At 37.9% G+C, this 23,488-nt stretch overlaps 1 protein-coding gene across 2 annotated transcripts in view; it reads left to right on the top strand.

The window, feature by feature from the left end:
- Positions 1-23,488, top strand: part of TMEM135 (transmembrane protein 135) — a 312,520-nt gene that overhangs the window by 239,814 nt on the left and 49,218 nt on the right. The gene's annotated exons all lie outside the window — the stretch shown is intronic.

The following is a 23,488-nucleotide window of genomic DNA, read 5'->3' as shown; positions in this document are numbered from 1 at the left end:
ATCACAGCAGGAAGTACAAGTCTTTTAAAATTAAAATTTACAATGATTGACAAAGACAGTTATGGATTTTAGTGAGATGTATTTGATAGATATCTTTTTTGTTTAACCTAAATAAGACAGTTCAACCATAGCAGAATGTTTAAACAACTAATTTCCTATTAGAACGTTCTAATAAATATTTGATAAGCATGGTGATATAATTTTAACTTCCTTTGACATTATAAAAATGTTATATGGAAATATAAAATGATGATGTTGCTTTAATTTTTCATGTAAAGGACGGACAGGCTATTAGAAGGAGAAAAAATGGATGAAGTTTTTAAGGTGGGGAGGACTTATTCATAATGGAGTGCATGGTATTTTATGTCGGTTATTAGTGGCTGAGAAATCATTGCAGCTACCTGGGGGCATTTGTGAAATCATATGACCGACTATTTTTAACATACTTTCATATATACTCTACAACTCCTATAGTCGCTTTCTTATATTTTGGTAATTTCGGGGTGTGGTATGGGAGTTGAGAACAATGACTTTCATTTTATCAGTTTCTAAAACCTTAATTGTATTTAGATGCATTATTAGGACAGTGTTACAAGTTCATGTAGTTTATCTTTATCCTCTGTCTAATCTGAAGATACCTAGTGGGAGAGATGTTAAAAAAAAAGATAAAAACTTAGAAACGTATCTTTTCTTGGCATGCATAGGAGGAAAGTACAATATCAAGTAAAGTTTTTTTTGTTTGTGAGAATTCCTACCAAACCCAGGTTGTTAAGTGAAACAGTCCTTCCCAATATGGCACTTTAAGACAGCATGTTTGATCAACATTTAACATTTCTTAGTCATCAGAAGTCTTTGAGGTTAAAAAAAAATTGCGTTGAATATACTGATAGGGCCCAATGTTAGTCAGGGTCCTAGGATATTGTACTTTGAAAACTGCTGCCATCAAACTAGTATTTTTGGTGTAGAAGGAAAATCAAGCCTATAAATATGTATTTTGGTGCAGAGCTACGGAACCTTTTCCTGTTTCAGTCACAAAGTCTAGGTTAAAAACAACAATTTAAAATACTTTCCAGAAGGCTCAATACAAGGTTTTAGTGCCAAGATAAACATTTTCCATTTTCTGAGGGAAGGGGTTGTTTTTCTCCAAAAAGGAGCACTATCACCAAATTCCTAGTGTTCTTGGCAGAAGTTAGTTTGAATAACTCAACAAAAGAAGTTTGGTAAATGGTAAAATAAAACCATTTATAATGTACTGCAACCAAAGAAAACAGTATTATATGTTTGTCTGAACTCTAGCATGTGTTTGGAATGTACAAACAAGTTAGTAGTTAGCAAGTCCAATTGTATTAGAATATTTTGTTTTTGAAATTCAGCTTTATTATAAATACAGATATCTTAGGACTTATTTATTCCATTTATTAACAATTACTTTAATTCTAATTGCATAAAATTAGATCAGTAAATATCATATAATATTGTCCCTATGATTCCATTTATGGTAACCTTTACTAAGAAGAGGATAAGGGAAACATTTTGTGTTAGAAATGAGTCAACTTGTGTTTTTATCCTAACCCATAAATGGGAAAAAGGGAAATGAGACCCCATTTCAATACAGAGAAAATTTGCCAATTTTATGTTTTTTTAAAGAAAGAACTTAGGAAGTAGTTCCATAAGTGTTTTCTTAAAGTGACATAGGATGTGATAGTTACAAAGTGAATTTACTTAAAAAACAACAGAGTGTTCATAGTATTGAAACCATGGTTATTAAAATATGTAGTGAAATATCACTTTTGCGTAGCTCTTAGTTATTTTATAGGTATAGGTCTTTTCACGTTATCCCATACATGATGATCTCTTTTTATCTTTTTTATTTTTTTTTAATTATAAAAGTATGATATCATATTTACAGGAAACTTGGAAAATACAGAAGAGTTACATACATTTCCACTATATATTACAGTTATTTTTTTAAGTAGATAAATTAAGATTTTTAGTTGGAGTTTCAATATCAAACTCTCAAAAATTAATAGAATGAATATACAGAAAGGTCGAAGGATATAGTAAGCCTGAAAAACACTGAATCAATTAAACATAATTAAGATTTATACAGCTTTCACACAACAGTAGGCTACAAATTCTATTCAAGTTCCCATAGACTATAAACTAGGAGACACTGGAACATATCCAGGGACATAAAACAAGGTATAAAAATTTCATGGTCTAAAGGTATTGAAGTCATACAGAGTCTGTTCTCTTGTCACTGTGAAATTATGTTAGAAATCAATATCAAAAGGTATTTGAAAATAACCCATATATTTTCAAGCACAATGTGACCTTTACCAAGAAAGATCTTTGATTTAGCCATTGAAAGCCTCAATAAAGTTAGAAGGATGAAAAAACACAGAGGGTGATTGCAGAAAAGGAAGCATTTAAATAAGAATTTAATACCAAAATGAGAAGTTAGTATTAAAGACACTTTAAAAACCCCATCATACATGGTGGTCTTGATTTTTAATTGGTACCCCAGAAATAAAGCTTACATTCGAATGAAATTCTGGGAGCATTTCACAGGTGTGGGTGGAGGGAAGGTACTATGTGAACAGAAAGTTCTAGTCTTGTTCCAGTTCTTAGCCAGTTGGCCATCCAGCTGTCAGTTGATATGAATCAGCGTACAATATTTTAAAGAGTGTTTTGAAAGAAAAAGCCTCGCTATACGGTTCCAGTGGGCATTATTCATAACGACTGTGCCTTTTTTGTTTAAGCATTATATTATTTTGTATGTTATTGTCATAACTTTGCCTGAGAGCATGTCTGTCACTATCAATTCAGACCAAGCAGAAGTCGTACTCGAAAAAAAAAAAAAAAGAAGTCGTACTTGAAAACTTGATAGACTGTTTTGTCAAAGACTGTTTTGTCAAATGCATCTCTTTAAGGTATTTCTTTACTTCCAAGAGTGTATTTGTGGTTAAAGAAATGTATTTTTTTTTTCAAGTAAAAGGGTTTATCATAATTATTGATTCAGGCTTGCTTAGGATCTTCCCAACAGTCAGTGTGGAGAAAATAAAGAGTTTCTTTTGAACCACTCGCTCTTTCTTGTTTTGAGAAACAAAGGAGAAAATCAACAATAAGACGGACAGTGCAACAAAACTACTATGCTTAATCCTGCTCACAACTTTTAAACGTTATTTTACCTGTTTTATTGTCAACAATAGTGATCTGTGTATTAAAAACATTAATATTTTTTTAAAATGAAGTAATCCAATTTCATTTTTCTTTAATTTAAAATTGTATCATAAAGCGTATTATGACAACTTTGATCCCATCTTAGTGAGTACCTAGCTAGAAATTCTTTCCACCTATGCAAAGGCAGCAACAAATCCAACAATTTGTTTAAACATGTAGATTGAACAGCTCAGACTTGTTGTCATAGCAGATAATCTACAGACTATATATGACTGATTCACAGCAGACATATGTTAATCTGCTATAAACATTGGATTTTTAGTTAAAAACCAGTGCAAATTAAAGTTTATTGTGGTTGTGTTTTATACATATTTAGGAACAGTTTTGATGACTGCTATCCCATGAATTTGTGGAGGCCTACTCTGTGAAGGCCAACATTAATAAACTGTAATATTTCATTAGTCTCAACATATGGATGTAGATTTTTTTTTTTTTAGAAAGTGACACTATTTATTGATTGGACAACCTACAGTTCTTGAGTGAAAGATGTTTCTGATTGTCCTTGAATCTGTTTACATAAACTTAATATCTTTGAAATAACAACTAGTAAAAACTTTTGATTTGGGTCTTTCGGCCGTTTACTGATTTTTGAAAAACCCTTTAAATATCAGTAAGTTTCTGTATTTTTAAATTATTATTTAAAATGACACAAAAATCCAATCTAGAAAATTATATATGGCATTTGGAGTTTAAGAGTTTCTTTCAGGTTTCGGGGAACTTGTCTTAAATAATTAGATTTTTATTTCAAGGAGATCAGTTCCAGCAATGCTGAGTGAGAGTGAATTAGGGTTTTGAGGGGGCATAGTACCAGATAATGGGAAGACACCAAGGCAGTTATTCAGCAGAGAAATGGTGAGGGCATCATTGATGCTGAGTGAGAGTGAATTACGGTTTTGAGGGGGCATAGTACCAGATAATGGGAAGATACCAAGGCAGTTATTCAGCAGAGAAATGGTGAGGGCATCATTGATGCTGAGTGAGAGTGAATTACGGTTTTGAGGGGGCATAGTACCAGATAATGGGAAGATACCAAGGCAGTTATTCAGCAGAGAAATGGTGAGGGCATCATTGAAGGTTATGGTCGTGACCTGATGAAGAGTAAATTTATCTAAAACAGGAGGAAGAGCAAAACACTGAAAAGTGAGCATTTTAGAAAATGTGTGGAAATTACATACAACTTTTGTAAACACTGAGATTGAGTTGCTTTTAAGACGTTCACATAGGGAAATACAGATATCATTTATTTGGAGTTCATGAGATAAACAGAGGCTATTCTTGATTGTCATACGAGCAGTTTGACTTTGGACAAATTATACAATTTCTGTATACCTCACCTTTTCATTATTAAAAAGTGTAAATTGTTATATGGACCTCATAGGTAGGATTGTGGCCATTACATAAAAAACAATGTCTTTCCAACTTTTTTGGATGTCACTCAAACAAGAACTATATTTTAAATTGGGACTGTGCATACACACACATAAATTTGCCTGAATAATATATAACCTTACTACATGTAAACGTTTGTATAGTTTCCATTCTAGTTTATTTCATTTATTTTAAAAGCTGTTTTGCCCCAATAATGGATAACTGCTACAGTGTGAAAGACTGCTGGACTAATACATGTAAGCACCTAGCACAGTAATTGTTATTTTAGTAAAAATAGAGTTGAGAAGTGTTTGTTGTTTTTAAACTTAGGGAAGATAGTTAATTAAAATAGAGAATTTGAGGAATGAAACTATATTTACTGTTAATGCTGTAGATATATCCAGTAAGGTAAAGGTTAAAGATGTGTTCGTTTTCCTCTAGCAACCTGGTTGAGAAATTTCAGTGGTGACCTGTTGAGAAATTTCTGTAGTTGAGTTGAAATAATAGATTGAGAAATAAATGTGCCATGTTATATACTTTTAAATACAGTGATATCTGTCAATTATTTCTCAATACAGTTGGGAAACATTTTTCAAATAAAGAAAAGAAAATGGCAGTCCAGTGGTTAGGACTCCAAGCTCTAACTTCTGAGGCCCTGAGGTCAATCCCTCGTTAGAGAACTTAAGATTCCACAAGCTGCACTGCACAACCAAAAAAAAAAAAAAAGTAAAAAATGTGAGGTGTCGAAGCAGAATGAGTTTGAGAGGAGAAAGCTGGGAAAAATTGTTATAGGATTAAGGGTTTTTCTTTTGTTTTCCTTCTTTATTTATCTATTGAGGTAAGAGAGATGGTGTGTACATGCTCAGTCGCTTCAGTCATGTCTGACATTTTGCGATCCCATGGACAGTAACCCCACCAGGCTCCTCTGTCCATGGGATTCTCCAGGAAAGAATACTGGAGTGGTTTGCCATGCCCTCCTCCAAGGGATCTTCCCGACCCAGGGATCAAACCCACGCCTCTTATATCTCCTGCATTGGCAGGCGGATTCTTTACCATAAGCACCTGCGAAGCCCATCAAGAGAAACTAGATTATGAGAAAGCTTACGTGGATAAAAGAAGATTGCCAAGCAAGAGAGATTGGCACATTGGGGAATGGGAAAAAAAGAGAAGTGGTATAGGATCCAGTCCAAAATGTCTACATACATGGCTAGATTGTGAAACCGACTTATCTGAGAGATATCACGATAAACAACCAACCAGGAGGAAACTGAAGCTCTGTTTGAAGGCTTCACACAGTTTAAGTGAAAGAGGACTGATAGATAGAAATAATAGGAAATAGAAAAATCTAGTGCTTTTTATGGCTTCCTGAATTCATTGTCATTCCTGAAAGATAAATTAGTGAGTGAGTCGACATGGACTTGTGAAACCAGTGTTCCTCAAAAGATACATTCAGGTGAAACAAGGTACTAACTAATTGGAAAATAAAACCAGTCAGCTTAGCAAAAAATACAAAACCTGTCTTATGAACAGAGACAGTATGGAGAATGTTGCTTTCTTCAAAGCAAATAGAAAACATGGGTTCATAAACGTTGTGAAGCACTTCCTCTGAGAATGCAAAGCTTATGACTGTTATCTGACTTTATTTTTGGGAGGAGAAAATTATTCTCCCTCTTCAGTGAATGGCCTCCATCTGTGGATGAAAGTTGTGGCAAGTCTATTTTCACTTTTTGCCTGTTAGCCTCTGAGATACCCATGCCTAGATAAAGAAACTGCTCAAAAAATTTTAACATACATAAATGTTTATTGACTTTGTTAGAAGGCAAGCGGTAATAGCAAATGGAGAAATGGTGTGAACTGAAAATGCAGGTACTAAAGTAAGGACTTAATGGGATACAATCAGGTCAGAAGTGGTCAGTTGCCTTTCAAAAACTTGTTGCAACTTTATTTTCATGAGTACAAATGACATTTCTTACTGATCATAGAAAGTTCTTAGACTGGACTTTGCTGATACAAGCATTCAGATTGGAAGCGATTAAGTTTTACCTGCTTGTTTTACCAGTTATAAGGAGCGTTGCAATTCACTGTTGTCTTCATGCCTGGCTCTTTGTTTCCAGTATTTTCTACTGGAGTTTTCCTCGAGCTAATGAAGGGGTACTCTAGGATAGCAGCGTTGGTTAAACGCATGAACTCTGGGGCCAGACGGTGTCAGTTCAGACCCCCAATCCATCTAAGTTCTTTGTGATCATGGATCAGTGGCTCAGCCTCTCTGGGCCTCAGGTTTTTCATCTTAAAGTGGTGATAATAACAATGCTTACCTCATGGGCTTACTGGGAGTATTAAATGACTGCCACACTGTAAACTCTCAGTAAATGTTAGCTATATTTATTATTTAATTCTGAACTATAAAGATTATATATTGTATAATTCCATCAATAGGAAATGTCCAGAATAGGCAAATCCAGAGAGACAGAAAGTAGATTTGTGTTGCCTGTGGCTAGGGGACTTATGGGGAATGACTACTAATTGGTATTTCCTTTTTATGGTGCTGAAAATATTCTAAAAGTAATTATGATAATGGTGACACAATTCTGTGCATATATTAATAACTCATTGAATGATACCCTTTGAATAGTGAGTTGTATGCTAATTTTATCAATTAAGCTATTATTTGAAAAAATCTGACTTGGAAATAGATCTTTGTTGCACAGTGGCATGGTGTTTCTCGTGTGAAAAGCATTGCTTTCCTCCGGGTGTCACCTCTCAGGGATGTTACTGCTTTTGTGGGCACATAGGCATGTACTGAGAGAGAGCATCAGGAGACTTGTCTTGTTCTAAGGTGTACCTTAGGGAGGAGTGCTCCCATGGAGGATGACGGACCCGTGCACCGCAAAGCTTGCCACCTCTCTTTCCAGAATTGTCAGAACTGCAGTTTAAAATATGCATATTCTTAGTTCTGAGACCCTTTAGAATTAGACAGGTAGCAATGAGGAAGCTACAGTGGAAGCCGCAGACATGTATGAGATCATTATTACAACACTGTCCTAATAAGGCTGAAATTTGCCTTTGGTACTTATGAGTTTGGGTGTTTTTCTACTTGGTTGTTATTTAGTCGCTCAGTTGTGTCCAACTCTTTGCAACCCCATGAACTATGGCATGCCAGGCCTCCCTGTCCCTCACCATCTCCCAGAGTTTGCCCAGGTTTATCTCCACTGCATCGGTGATGTCATCCAGCCATCTCATCTACTGATGCCATCTTCTCCTTCTGCCCTCAATCCTTCCCAGATAGTGTCTTTTCTAATGAGTCGGCTGTTTGCATCAGGTGACCAAAATATTGGAGCTTCAGCTTCAGTGCCAGTCCTTCCAATGAGTATTCAGGGTTTCCTTTAGGATTGACTGGTTTGATCTCCTTGCTGTCCAAAGCACTTTTACTTGGTAGTAACATCTGGGGATCAGTCCTGGGTGTTCATTGGAGGGACTGATGCTGAAGCTGAAATCCAATATTTTGGCCACCTCATGCGACGAGTTGACTCATTGGAAAAGACCCTGATCCTGGGAGGAATTGGGGGCAGGAGGAGAAGGGGACGACAGAGGATGAAATGGCTGGATGGCATCACCGACTCGGTGGACGTGAGTTTGAGTGAACTCTGGGAGTTGGTGATGGACAGGGAGGCCTGGTGTGCTGTGATTCATGGGGTCACAAAGAGTTGGACACGACTGAGCGACTGAACAAAACTGAACTGAACACTGGAAGAGTACAGTTTTTAAAAAGTCTTATAAGATTGCCAATGAAGACTGATTTCAGAAATATATGCAGAGGTATAATAACAAACATGCTTATTGATTGGAGGAAAACAAAATTGGAGAATGGAAATAAATTTATTTGCCTGAAATGTTTCAGCTTTTAGTGAATATATTCTCAAGTGTAAGTCTGATGCATTACTGCTTATCAAAATAAAACGTCATACATCACCAGAATATTTAAAGTGATCACCAGAATGCACTTTAAATATCTATGAAGTCCACTGCTAATACATTCCATTTTAGTTTGAATGGAAATTATATTTACAGTCTTTGAAAATATAAATTATCACGTCCCAACCTGATTATATTTTGGGTATATATTTCATAGATTATATTTGATTACATATTGATATTGATGATATTTTAAAGAAGAATTTTGCTGTATTTTCTGTTTATTTTGGGAGTGGTGTTTCAAAATCACTGCTCTTGACATAGAAAATTATTGAAATGAGTAGCAGGGCGTAGAAGTAAATTGAAATATTTGTATAATATCATATCGTATTTTTCCTCTTTCATGATCTATTGTAGATGTTTCTTAAAACAAAATCACAGATAGTGAAAACTGGGAATATTTGGATTTATTCCAGTCTGTATCCTTACAGCTTCAAATAACACATCCATGTATGGAGACTGCTTTTCATGCTACGCTAGTTCAGTGACAGCTTACTGGGACATCACAGCTATCATGAGCTGAAATTCACAGTAAAACAATATTTTTCTACCATTATCAATTTTCAGCACAGATTCTGTTTCAATGTGTGACTGAGTCACTGAACCAGGAAGGTGTTTACTTGCAAGGTGAGCTAGTGGAAATGGGAGAAGCTTTTAAGTTCTAAAATTTCAGCCAGAGTCTTCCCTAGAGGAAGGAAAAAGTGGGTCTCCCCCTGTTTTGTATCCTCTTGTCAATCACAGAGCCCCTTTGTCCTGGTGGGGCCTTGCTGGTGACTGAGCGCTGGCTGGTTTGTCGTGTTCCTGTCGTCCTAAAATGCAGAGTAAAAGAACATAGCCTTGGGTCCTCAGGCCTTAGAGGGTAAGTTGCTTGTTACCGTCCAGGACCTGTGAATTCCAGCTGCCCTGAAATGCTTTCTGAAGTGATTTGTTCACTGAAATGGAGTATGTAATTCTTACGGTTTTTGAGCTCCTTAGGCATGTTCAGAGGAAGAATGATATTCAGAGTTACATGATGGAGAGCAATTGAGCTTATCTTGTCTGATTTCTTCTATCACAAAAACATCAAGCTCTAGTATCAGAATCATAATTGCTATCTTGACTTCTCTTTCTTCCTTGAGTGTTAAAAAATGCCTTTTGGATTGGATCATTCCAAATTCTTATATTTTAGATGAGCCTTCCTTGCAGGGGGTCATTATAAGATATTTTCTGGGATTCTTAAGAAAGATGAGACTCACCTCATCATGTAAAATCACCAGCAGTTATCTCCTGGTATGAATCATGTTTCTACTGGTGTGAATCATGTAGGGAGATTCATTACAGTTGGCCAATCCTATGGAAATTACCTGGGACCTAACAATTTAAACGGAGAAGGCAATGGCACCCCACTCCAGTACCCTTGCCTGGAAAATCCCATGGACGGAGGAGCCTGGTAGGCTGCAGTCCATGGGGTCGCGAAGAGTCGGAAACGACTGAGCGACTTCACTTTCACTTTTCACTTTCCTGCATTGGAGAAGGAAATGGCAACCCACTCCAGTGTTCTTGCCTGGAGAATCCCAGGGACGGGGAAGCCTGGTGGGCTGCTGTCTATGTGGTTGCACAGAGTCGGACACGACTGAAGTGACTTAGCAGCAGCAGCAACAATTTAAACATCATTCAAGTTTTTGATCACTTAATTGAAGTTATTATCTCTGCCTTTGGGATTTTAGTTTACCTCTCTTATAGCCTTCTATTACATTTTATTATTATAAGAATTGTGTGAATGAGAGGTACCTGGACTAATGTGGCTTTCACCTTGAAAGAATATAGGCCTCAAAAATTTGTTGCTTTTTTATTATTATTTGGAAAAGCAGAAATAGTACCTATAAGGATGGGAAAGAAAGGTTTTGTTATCAAATATTTCTTTTACTGATTCTGAAGCACGTATTTGTTAAAGTTCAAGGGACATGAACTGTTACAAATGTAAATGTAAACTGTCACAAGTCACAACTGTAAGGGCTGTAAGTGAAAGTGAAAGCCACTCGGTTGTGTCCGACTCTTTGCGACTCCATGGACTATACAGTCCATGGAATTCTCCAGGCCAGAATACTGGAGTGGGTTGCCTTTCCCTTCTCCAGGGGATCTTCCCAACCCAGGGATTGAACCCAGGTCTCCTTCACTGGGGGCGGATTCTTTACCAACTGAGCTATCAGGGAAGCCCCAACGGCTGTAAAGGAGTTCTCAAACTTCACTGTGCATACAGATCATTTGGGGAATCTTATTAAAAATGCAGATTATGATTCAGCAGATCTGAGCTGGGGTATTAGCGTCTACATTTCTTAGCTCCCAGGTGATGCCAGGGCTGCTAGCACTGGGGTCACATTCTGAGTCGCAGCGCTGTTAAGTCACATCAAGAAATAAACGATAAAAATCTCCCTTAAAATCTGTAACTGAAAAAGAATCTGAGTATTTAATCCCTCTGCCTCTCCTTTTAAAAAAAAATTATTTAAAAAAAGTTTCTGGTTGCTCTGAGTCTTTGTTGGCGCGTGTGGGCTTTCTGTAGTTGCAGCGAGCAGGGGCCACTCTCAGTTGCAGCTTCTCTTTGCGGGGACTTCTCTTGTTGCTGAGCTCAAGCTCTAGGCGCTCAGGCTCAGTGGCTGTGGTGCGCGGGCTGAATTGCTTCGGAGCATGTGGAATCTTCCTGGCCTGGAATCAGACCCCTGTTCCCTGCATTGACAGGCTGATTCTTATCCACTACACCACCAGAGAAGTCCCTCTCTTCTTCTCTTATACACCAGTTTTAGTGGTTCATAGCATGTAGGGTCAGAACGTTTCCCCCAAATATCCCACAGTCTCTAATAAAAGGGAATAGGCTTACCCTGAAGTCCTTTCCTCAGTTGAAATAGAAAACAGTTCTTCATAGAATCACTTTAGGTGCCTAAAGATTATGAGGTTTCCTTTTCTCTGTCTTAACTTTCTTCTCAGCATCAACTTCTTCTAGCACTTTAATATGTAGTTTACTTTTTCATCCCAATTTTAACTGCAAATTATCTACATAGGGTAAAAATGATGAGTCTGTTATTCATTAGGTGAGTTGATGAGAGACTTTTCTGATCTAAAACTTAACACGTCTCCTCTGTTTTTAAAGAATGTGTTAATTGTGCAAGTAATACACTACTAAGTTCTTTCAAAAACTTCAGATAGCATCAAAGTGTATAGTAAAAAGTGAAAGTTCTTCCCCCTTTATCCAACTGCCTCTTCCTGCTTCTTATTTCATTTGAAACCATCTTAACATTTTGGCATATATCCTGCTAGAATTTTTTAAATACAAATCTATGGCTCTATTTATTTTTAAAAAATAGGATCACATATTACGTATTTCCTTCAGTATTTTTCTATTTAATAGTATATCTTAAGGTTCTCTCTGTATATCACTGTCTATGGATGTACCTCATTGTTTTTAATTGCTGCAAAAAATTTTATAAACCTTTATATAGTATTTTAAGTCCTATTAGTTTATACTGATTGTAGTTTTTCAACCAGTCACAAACTGTGCAACCGTGAACATTCTGTTAAAAATATCTTTGTATGCATGTTCTAGTGTTTCTGTAGGTTGGGCAGCTACCCACAAATGTATTCTCTGGGTCAAATATGCTGTATGTATTTAATTTTGACAAATCTTGCCAGATAGTCCGTCATAAAAGGCACTATGTGCCTGCCTGCATGCTAAGTCACTTCAGTTGTGTCCTGCTCTTTGCAACCCTATGGACTGTAGCCCGCCAGGCTCCTCTGTCTATGGGATTCTCCAGGCAAGAATGCTGGAGTGGGTTACCATGCTGTCCTCCAGGGGATCTTCCTGACCCAGGGATTGAACCTTTATCTCTTCTGTCTGCTGTATTACTAGGCAGATTCTTTACCCCTAGCACCACCTGGTAAGCCCTACAAGGCTCTACAGATCTACTTATCCTCCTAGTACTTGTTGATTCCCAGTTTTAGTTCCTGTCGATGATGTTTACCTTATCAATCAAATAATCTAAAAGGTAATGCCTCATTTCTGCCTTGCTATATATTTCCCTGATGATTAGTGAGCTGGAATGTGTCTTCAGTGGTTTGTCGTTTTGATTGCATCCCTCTTCCCATTCTTTATTTTTTAGTTTTTTGTGCTGATTTGTAGGAGCTCTGTATGCTATTAATAGTTTTTCCTGGCACAGTGTTGTGTCAGTCATCTAATATGTAAACAGCAGCCGTAAAATTGTAGTGCCATGGAACAAGCAAGTTGGCTGGGTCAATCCTGTGTCTCACTGTAGGCCTGTGGGTCAGTTAGGGCAATTCGGCTGTGCATGTATTCATAATGATGTCCAGGCTGAGGGGACAGAAGCTATTCAGGGTAAGCTGTCCTCATGGCAGCACCGTGAGATTTGTTTCTACTAACAGCATCTCCAAGATACCCATACATGTGTACGTTAAGTACTTCATTTCAACCTTGCACCCACAAATTATCTGCTCATTTACCAAGGCATTTTGTTTGAGTTCCCCAGCTGGAGTTCTGAGTTGTTTTTGTTGTATAAATCATACTTATAAGGTATTAGCTTTCCAAACAGTAAACTCAGTTTCCATGGAAAAAGAACTTTTTTCCTTTTCGGTTTATGTAATATGTAGGTCAGTTACGTAATTACATTAACAAATACAAATGACATAAACACATTTGGGGATAAACAGAGCTGGTTTCTGGCATGTGTGTAACTCAGCTAGTGTGCGCTGACATACGTGGTCATATTTAGTGGTGGTCTTTTATCTTCCAGCAGTCAATGTGAACGTTACAATGTTTTACAGAGAAAAGAGAGAATCTAAGATAAGTTTACTTTATTAAAGGTAATCTTTTAAGTGGCGATTGCATAAGAGAATTTTCAATGTAAAGAGCACACTTAAAAAATACTTACTAGCGTCTTCTGTCTCTGCACTATTATCGTCACTGACCTCTTTTCCATTCTTTGAGAATTTCTCAGTGGGTTGAAGTCCTCAAGATTTGGTTTCTATTTAAAAAATTTGTTTTTCTTTGGCTTTTTATTTATCCTAGCAGAGCCAAACTTCAGAGTCATACTTTTGCAATAGAAGCCAGTTTATATCTTTTACACGTATCTTGATGCTTATTGATTCTAGTCCCAAAGTAACTGAGGTTCAAGAATTCATGGAATATATGCTGATTCAGTGTTCTTTTCAGTTAATTTTATATGTTGCAAAATTTCATAAAAGTATTTTTCTCTCAAATGAGTAATACCAATACTTAATATTTCAGAGGATCATGTACTTTAGAGTAAGTGGCAAATTAGAGGTTATGCGCCACACCATCATCACTTTCCTGGTGAGAAAATGAGGACTTTTGTGATTTGTTTTAGTGGTTCGGAAAAGAGGCAGAGGTAAAATTTTGCATAGTTTACTTTAAATACCATAAATTATTTCAAAACAGCTGAATATTTTGAAATTTATGTAAGAAACGTGGCAAAGAGTCAGTTATTTTTCTACTGTTAAATACAAAGATTCAGGGTTTTTTTTTTCCCCCATTGTACCCTTAAATACTACACTGTTATGGAAAGCCTTTTTGAGGGGGAAATTAAACAGAAAGACCTAGAAATTAAGGAAGATAGGAACTCCGTCGAAATGTCATTATTGCATATTTTGGGGTTTGTGTATGAAATAGTTTTAACTAGTTGAGAAATTCCATCTCATGGGGCTATTCATCTTTCTATTTTAAATTATAAATATTTCTGATTGCTGCTATTAGAAATCTTTGAAATTCCTTTCCTGTGACTAGATTTAAAGCCAGAAAGGAGGATAAAAGCTACTTTGTAGTCAGATGGCTGTGCTTTCTGTCTCTGTGTTTCAGCCTCTCTCTTTTGCCTTCTCTTCTCCCCTCCCTCCCCACTTCTCATCCTGTTTCTTTTCTTTTTGGTTTTGTTTGTTTTTTGCTTTTTTTTGTTGTAATACAAAATGTCAAGGAAATAACTAGTGTTGCACTATGTTAACATTAAATATTCAATATGTCGTTTTTAGTGTGATAAATGTGTGTATGACTAGTATTTTACAATGGAGTTAAATTTATGTTAGTACTTCCTTTTACACTGTTAATAATTTCTTAAGAGGAAAATGTTCTATGTTAGTACATATTTATAATCATCTCTGATCTTTTATCGTGAATCGATCACTGCTGCCTTTATGAAACATAAACAAATATGTATTGACACTTTATTTAAAGAGCAGTTTGTACAGAAAAAGGATTTTTTTTTCAATTATTTAAACACTGTGGTGTATTTCCAGGCTTAAACTCACTGAATATACTCAACTGTCATTTAAATTCAATCTTCTAAACTTAAGATATATTTATTTCATGTAGGAAATCAGAAACATCTTAAATTTTAATCTGTTTATTACCTTTGAGGGTAATATTTTGTTTCTATAGTATTGAAGTTCATTTTGTTGGGGAAAAAATAGACTAGATTTCCAAAGAGATTTTTAAAAGGGGGTTATTTTTTTTTTTAAAGCTGTGAAGCACTTAGAAATTCATGAGTCTGAAACCCTTTACAGAATGTAGGTTTTACATTCTTATTTTTCAAATCAAATTTGCCGCAGCAATAGTAAGCTACAATTGAAATATGAAACTCTGACATGAAGCAGAAATTGGAATGTTTTGAACAGCTGTTGTCATAAAAGAGATTGACTAGAATTTTATTGTGTGTCTAAAACATTATCTCCTCACAAGTCTCTTTTTTAGCTTACTGAATACAAGTTTTAATTCTGCTCTGCTTAATGTCATTCCAGCAGTCCAATATTATCTCTTCTTGTTCCATACATGAATTAAATAGATATCAGGCAGATTACATGTACCTTGTATAAGTTCTGTTTTGTCTGAAAATTCTTTCCAAATCGTAATTCCTTTGGACTTAACTGTTTTTACTGGTTAAAAATGTCCAGATCCGCCCTGGATCTTGACCTCTTGCCCCATTTCTAACCCTACAAATCTAACTACATTCCCTGTTCTTGGCTGTTGAACCTTTGGTTTAGATTCAGCATATCTCTCCTTTCCAGTGTCTTCTTCCCATTTTTTTTCACCTGTCAGTTGGGTCTTCTCTGTAAGGGATCATCTACAACGTGAGAGGGACGAAACAGGTCGCATTTTAGGCACATCATACTTGCTTTCAGTGCTCAGTTCTATTTGGAGCATAAAGTAATTTTTACATGCTAATGTATGCTAAGTTGACCCTGTCTATATTCTCACACATTTGTAATACTTTTCTGTAGGAAATACAGTGCAGGAAGTCAGATTTCTGGGTATGTAGCATAATTGGGAAAAGTTTTCAATTTTTATGGGAAGAGCTAATAACACAGTAGTGAGAGAGATGATTTTAATGACTCTGAAGAAGAGATATTTATCTAAATGTTATCAGTTTTGAAGGAGTCACATATTAAGAATTTTACATGGGAATTGCATACAAGCTCCTGTGATTTAAAAAAAATCCACCATACTGGAGAATTCTCTGGCAATCTAGTGATTAGAACTTGGCGTATTCACAGCCAGGGGCCTGGGTTCCATCCCTTGTCAGGGAACTAAGGTCCAAACATGAAAGTGAAAGAGGAGAGTGAAAAAGTTGGCTTAAAGCTCAACATTCAGAAAACTAAGATCATGGCATCTGCTCCCATCACTTCATGGCAGATAGATAGGGAAACGGTGGAAACAGTGGCTGACTTTATTTTTCTGGGCTCCAAAATCACTGCAAATGGTGATTGCAGCCATGAAATTAAAAGATGCTTACTCCTTGGAAGGAAGGTTATGACCAACCTAGACAGCATATTGAAAAGCAGAGACATTACTTTGTCAACAAAGGTCCATCTAGTCAAGGCTATGGTTTTTCCTGTGGTCATGTATGGATGTGAGAGTTGGACTGTGAAGAAAGCTGAGTGCTGAAGAATTGATGCTTTTGAACTGTGGTGTTGGAGAAGACTCTTGAGAATCCCTTGGACTGCAAGGAGATCCAACCAGTCCATCCTAAAGGAGATCAGTCCTGGGTGTTCATTGGAAGGACTGATGTTGAAGCTCAAACTCCAATACTTTGGCCATCTCATGCAAAGAGCTGACTCACTGGAAAAGACCCTGATGCTGGGAAGGATTGAGGGCAGGAGGAGAAGGGGACGACAGAGGATGAGATGGCTGGATGGCATCACTGACTCAGTGGACATGGGTTTGGGTAAATCCGGGAGTTGGTGATGGACAGGGAGGCCTGGCATGCTGCACTTCATGGGGTCTCAAAGAGTTGGACATGACTGAGCGACTGAACTGAACTGAACTGAAGCTGAGTGCATTGGCCAAAAATATAAACAAATAAACCCCACCATACTAGCCTGTGTCTCTCATTGTTTCAGAGCCAGTCTGTCCCTTTATTGCAGTTGGAGAAATATGTGAATAGTGAGACTCTGATGAAAAAAGAGATAGGAATAGCTGGCTAATATTCCCTGAGTGCTTCCTATGTACTAGGCACTGCACTAAGTGCTTTATAAACAGAATTGGGTTAATTCTCTCCTACTAGGGTAGCTACTGATAATTCCTCCACTTTACACATGAGGAAACAGACTTTGAGAGGTTAAGTGACTTGCCAGGGACTGTACACCTGGAAGCAAACAGAGCTTAAGTTTGAGTTGGGATCTCTGTAACCTCAGAGCCTGTTCCCTTCATTTCTTGGTCAAGCTGACTTGACCAATACTTCCCAATGTTTGTGACATCATGCCATACATATAAAATGGTAGTGTGTGTCTTTCCAGCATCGCGGGGGAAAATGACTGAGGCCGCTTACAGCTAGAGACAAAGCAGCCTGACGCCCGGGGCACCCCAAAGGTCGCCCTGACATCCCTGCGATGTGAGGCCCAAGTTGGGAGGGGATTAGGACCTAGTTGCACTGTTCAGTTGTGTGTGGCGGGCACACCTTTTGGGATGCTCCGTTCTACACTGTGGTGCCTCACCAGGAAGTGAGGGGTGAGAGGCAAATCCCTTTTTCATCACGCAGCTCACCTCATCACCACAGGCCGTGCAATGGGAGTTTGGATTGGCACCGAGTTCTCAGTTCTGCCATGTTCCTCTTTCTCTTTCATTTTTCTATCTGCTATAGTGATAGCATAGTTAGTGGTTAATTTTTTTTTTTCATTCAGAAAATATTTATTATTGAGTATTTACTATGTGCTGGAGAAGGCAATGGCACCCCACTTTAGTACTCTTGCCTGGAAAATCCCATGGATGGAGGAGCCTGGTAGGCTGCAGTCCATGGGGTCGCGAAGAGTCGGACACGACTGAGCGGCTTCACTTTCACTTTTCACTTTCATGCATTGGAGAAGGAAATGGCAACCCACTCAGTGTTCTTGCCTGGAGAATCCCAGGGACGGGGGAGCCTGGTGGGCTGCCATCTATGGGGTCGCACAGAGTTGGACACGACTGAAGCGACTTAGCAGCAGCAGCAGCAGCATTTACTATGTGCAGTGCTATAAACTCTGTTAATCTTTCAAGCTTTGTTAATCTTCCAAGACACTGCTCATTAGGGAAACATTGGCTCCACTTCCCTGTTGAAACTAATCACGGTGCCCTTCTTGTGCATTGCACTTTGTTTGTGCCACTATGGTGGGACACTCCATGTGCCATATTAAAGCAATTTATGTGTAAATGGGTTAATCTGTTCAAGCTACTTTAACAGAGTTCACAGATCAGGTAACTTGTAAACAACAGAAATTTATTTCCCAAAGAGTTCTGAAGGCTGAAAAGTTCGAGACCACGGCACCAGCAGACGGGGTATCTGGTGAGGGCTTGCTTCCTGGTGCATAGATGGTGCCCTCTTGCTGAGTTTTCTCTCCCTGGGGCCCCTTTCCTAAGTACACTAATCCCATTCATGAGGGCTCTGCCCTTACAACCTAATCACTTCCCAAAGGCCCTGCCTCCTAATGCCGTCACCTAGGAGGTTAGGATTCTAACATATGAATTTGGTTGGCAGGGGGTCGGGGATAAAAACATCCAGACTATAGCAGATTCTTATAATTACCAAAGCCTACTGATTAGTTTTAACTAGGAAATGTAGCGAATGTTTCCCTAATGAGTAGCATCTTGGAAGATTAATAAAACTTGAAAGAGTAGTAGAATTTAAAGACAAGAGATCAAGAGGTTGGTGATGACAGTAATGCAAATATAGTTGATAGCATCAGCAAAATCTCAGAAGTTGGAACGCTTAGAACTGTGTTTACATGTTAGAAAGAAAGGAAGGGAGGGAAGAATGTGAAGGAGCGGGGGAAAGAACCCTTTCCTTTAGTACCTTACTTCTTTGTTCTTCTTTCCAGCCAGATTTCTCAGATCGGTTGTCTGCATTTGCTGTTTGGTCTTATCAAGTGCCACTGTAATCTCATTTCCACGGCATTTTGCCTCTGAAATAGATCTCACTGTGATCATCAAAGACACCTGTAACCAAACCTTGGTGTTCTTACCCCGTAAGAGCTGTCACCACCTTAGGACGTTGCTGTCCACTTCTTGTCTCTTAAAGCACCTTTGTCCTTGTTTCCCTGAAATCATCTTCTCTTTATACTTTGCCTACTCTTCAGTCACTCCTTCATCTCCTTTTCACTCTTCTCTTTTGAAACTGTGTATTCCCTGAGGCATTTATATATTCACTGTTCTTTTCCAGGACCTCAGCTTTTCTTACTTTTTATATACTCTGTGGGTAATAGTACATATTTCTATGGCTTTGATGACCATTTCTATACTGATAACCCCCCTAATCTGGCTCTGTAGCTCAGATTTCTCTTGAGTTTCAGGTCCATATAGTAAACTGCTTCCCTGGTTGTTCACTGCCCCTCAAAATAAATGTTTCCAAAGTTGAATTTATGTCTTTGCCTCAACCCTTTTCCTAAACCCCTGCTCCATCTAACTGTATTTTTCTTCAAGTGTTTGTTTTTGGGAATGGAAATGTCACTAATGCATTTGGCCCCAGGTAGAAATTTGGCCATCATCTCAAATTTCACCTTTTGGATCACACGAATATTTAATCACAGAGAATTATCTATTTCACCTCCTCAGTATATCTTGAATCCCTGCTCCCTCTGTGTGCACTGCTGGTGCTCTGCTCCATCATCCAGGCCTTTGTCGCCCTGGTGCCGCAGCAGGTCTACACATGAATACTGTCTCTCTTGTCCAGTTCGTCTCCCAGCTATAACCAGAGAGCATTCCAGTCCCATGCTTCCACTTCAAAGCCATTCAATGAGTGTCTTGCCTTCAGAGTAAAGTTCTAAACTCTTTCAGATAGCTTATAAGACCTTCGTAAATGTCTGGCTCATTTAGGGGATTAGGAATGAAGGAATTGCAGTCTGTTTCTTTAGATTTGACATCACTTACTCACTGTGTGAACCTAGACAAATTATATATCTTCCCTTTGCCTCAGTTCTTTGCTGTGTTAAGATAGGATTGATAATAAGGCCTTGATTATTGAATGACTTGATAGATAATAATTGGAGAATAAATGTTAACTTGTTATTGTAACTGTTGCAACTTCAATCTTATGACTATCATTCATTAGTCAGAGCACAAGAATTTCTGTGGGACAGTTCTTCAGCATATGTGGGAAGCATGTGGTAATTTGTGTTCCTTATAGACACATACCAGCAAAAAATAAAAGGTTATATGTGTTTGGTACCAAATGAGAGAATAGGCAATTGAACAAAAAAGGAAAAAGACATTTGATGAAAATTTGATCTGGATAATCAAGGTAGTAGCAGCTGAAGCAGCTAATATTTACTGAGACCTTGCTGTGTCCCAGGCACAGGGTTAAACGCTTCATGTGCATCGTTTTCCTCAGAAGAGCTTGAGGAGGTCTTATCTGTAGCCCTGACTTACCAACGAGGAAACTGAGGCTTAAAAAATTAGGCAACCCTATCAAATATGGAGCTAAACTTCACATCCAAATAGGGGACAAAGACGTCCTCCAGGTATTTATGCTTTAAAATGTTTTCCTGTATTTGTCACAACTCTTCGAAGGCAAAATGCACTCACACACACGAGTCTGTTTTTCTGTCTCTCCAATGATATTTAAAAACAATTTAATACTATTTTAAATATATATAAAATATGGTATATTTATCCAGATTTTCTCATGCAGAAAATATATTCTGCAGGTAAATTATAGTAGTGTACAGAAATAAAAAAAAACCACTAAGCATCAGCCTTCTGTAACGTGAAAGATTTGGGGAGAATATGATAAGCAACGTTCAGTTGAAAAAAAAAGTATTTGACAGTTGTATTACCTCAGGCTTTTTAAGTGAGGCATCCTGAGTTGTGTTTAGAGGAGCTGGTGTTAATCATGTCTGCCTCCTTGTTGGCCTTTGTAATACTCCAGATGTAGGAAAGGAACCGAATAGCCTATTGGCAGTCCATAGGTTCTGTTCAGGCTTGATTCAGTCTGACACTCTAGGCTTAGTACCTTTCGTTGACAGCAGAGCATTGGGAATAGAGCTTTTGTTTGAGGATTTCAGATGTTTATGTTGAGTTTTTGTGTTGTTTGTGACAGACTTGAAGTGCTGTTACATCAAATACTGTATTTTCAAACACCAAACAGGCTAGATTGTCTTGTGAAGACAGACTGGCTTGGGTTGCCACCATGTGATAACACCTTTCTTCTTTCATTTCATTGGAAAAGATTATCTAACAATTAACTGTCATTCATCTCAAATTTAATTTGATATCGTGCATACCTGTTGTACAGTTTACCTTTTGTTCCTTCTTTTAAAAATTTTTTAAAGTTAATCTTAATACTTAAAAAAAAAAAAAAACCTGCCCTTGCAGGCCAAAACCATGAAAATTTTTCAGTTTTTGGAGTGTATAGTCTTTGGTTCTTCTCGTTTCTTTGATAAAGAGGATATAAACTGTGTTCAAAACTGTCAAGATGTAGACGACAGAATTCACCAGTTAATTGAGCTCTTTTAAAGGGAATATGAATTACTGCTTTTCACTTATATCAGATAAAGGAGGCTCCTTCTTTGATTTTTCTTAGACATATTAATTTGTATGAGTTAATGCAGTTGTATTCCAGGCACTTCTTCCCTGTGCACCAGCCCCCCACCCGCCCCTCAGTAATGTCTTGGAAATGACGTTTTGGGGATTGGTATCTCTTTTCCACTAGTTATATCTGTATTGGTAATTTCTGATCATCCATGCTGCCATTTTAGTTTGAATTAGAAGTGTAACCTTAAACTCCACCAGGAACATAAGGTTATCAATTTTATAGAGTAATGAGGCAAGCTTTAGAATTAGGCTAATCTGGATTCACGTTACAGTTTCACCACTTAACTAGTTGTGTAACTTTGAGCAATTGGTTTAGTCTCTTGGAGCCCGCTACTTCATTCAATACCAGTAATGTCTCTTCTGCTGATGGTGTTGCGGATTGGAGACAATGCTTGTAAGACCCCTGTGTGTGTCTGACTCATAGTAAATACTCAGTCCTTTGTGGAAATTGTTCCAGTTAAGGAAGATATTCTGTCTCAGCTGTGAAAAATTACCTGTTAGATTTTGATAGTCATTGTGCTGAGTGCCATTTATTCTCAGATTGCTACCGCCCACCCCCATTCCACACCCACCTTGGGTCCCTTGCTAGGGGTATACCTCTCTGACTCTTGAAGCTACCTTTAACTAGCTTTGGTCAAAGGAATAAGAACGAGTGTGGTGTATGTCAGTTCCGGGCAGAAGCTTTGAGGCCGTGTGTCAGTTGCCACAGCCTCTCTTTCTGAGTCACTGATTGAGGAAATGTGTTAGGGTGGAGCATCCCAGCCCGGTTCCCTGAGGACTACAGTGAGCATAGTCCTCTTGCTGATCTTGCAGTGTGAGGCATAAATAAATTTTTATTGTGTTACACCTCTGAGATCTGGAGGCTGTTCCTTACTGTTACGGAACCATACTCTCAATGATCAGGACTACTCAAAAGTTGTTTGCAATTTTTTATGTGAATAAAACAAAGTCTTTTACCTATTGTAAATGAAGATTTGACCTTTAGAAAACACAAATTGCTTATCTTAGTTTTTTACCTCAAAATTAATCTTGAACACCATGGCCTTTGAAAATGGAATATATTTTGTGAGAATGTGATGCTTAAAAGGCATGTTGGGATCTAATGGTTAAATTCTTATCTTTTTAATTTATTTATTTCATTGGAGGCTAATTACAGTACTGTGATGGCCTCTGCCATATATCAGCACAAATCAGCCATAGGCATACATGTGTCCCCCGCTCCTAAGCCCCGCTCCGCCCTTCCTCCCCACCCCACCCCTCCAGGTTGTCACAGAGCGCCAGCTTTGCATTCCCTGTGGCACACGTTAAATTGCTGCTGTCTGTTTTACGTATGGTATGTACATGTTTCAGTGCTGTTCTCTCCAATCATGCCACCTTCTCCTCCCACTGTGTCCAAAAGTCTTTCCTTTATGTCTGTGTCCCCTTTGCTGCTGTACACGTAGGGTCACTGGTACTCTCTCTCTAGATTCCACATATATGTGTTAGTATACATTTGTCTTTTACTTTCTGGCTTATTTTGCTCTGTATAATAGGCTCTAGGTTCATCCACCTCATTAGAACTGACTCAAATGCATTCCTTTTTATGGCCGAGTAATATTCCCTTGCATGTATGTAGCACAACTTCCTTATTCACTTATTTGCCAGTGGTCATCTAGGTTGCTTCCATGTCCTAGCTATTGGAAATAGTGCTCCAATGAACATTGGAGTCCATGTGTCTTTTTCAATTATGATTCCCTTATAGTATATGCCAAGTAGTGGTATTGCTGGGTAGTAGTTAAATTCTTAATGTATGTGCATATGGAGTGACACTGGGGAGGAGAAGGGGCATTGTTAGGCAGTAAAACTTCTGGGTTT

This window comes from Bos javanicus, chromosome 29 (assembly GCF_032452875.1).
Source record: "Bos javanicus breed banteng chromosome 29, ARS-OSU_banteng_1.0, whole genome shotgun sequence".
Classification (NCBI taxonomy): Eukaryota; Metazoa; Chordata; class Mammalia; order Artiodactyla; family Bovidae; genus Bos; species Bos javanicus.
The sequence above is the reverse complement of the archived record's forward strand: the minus strand, read 5'-3'. Positions and strand labels throughout refer to the sequence as shown.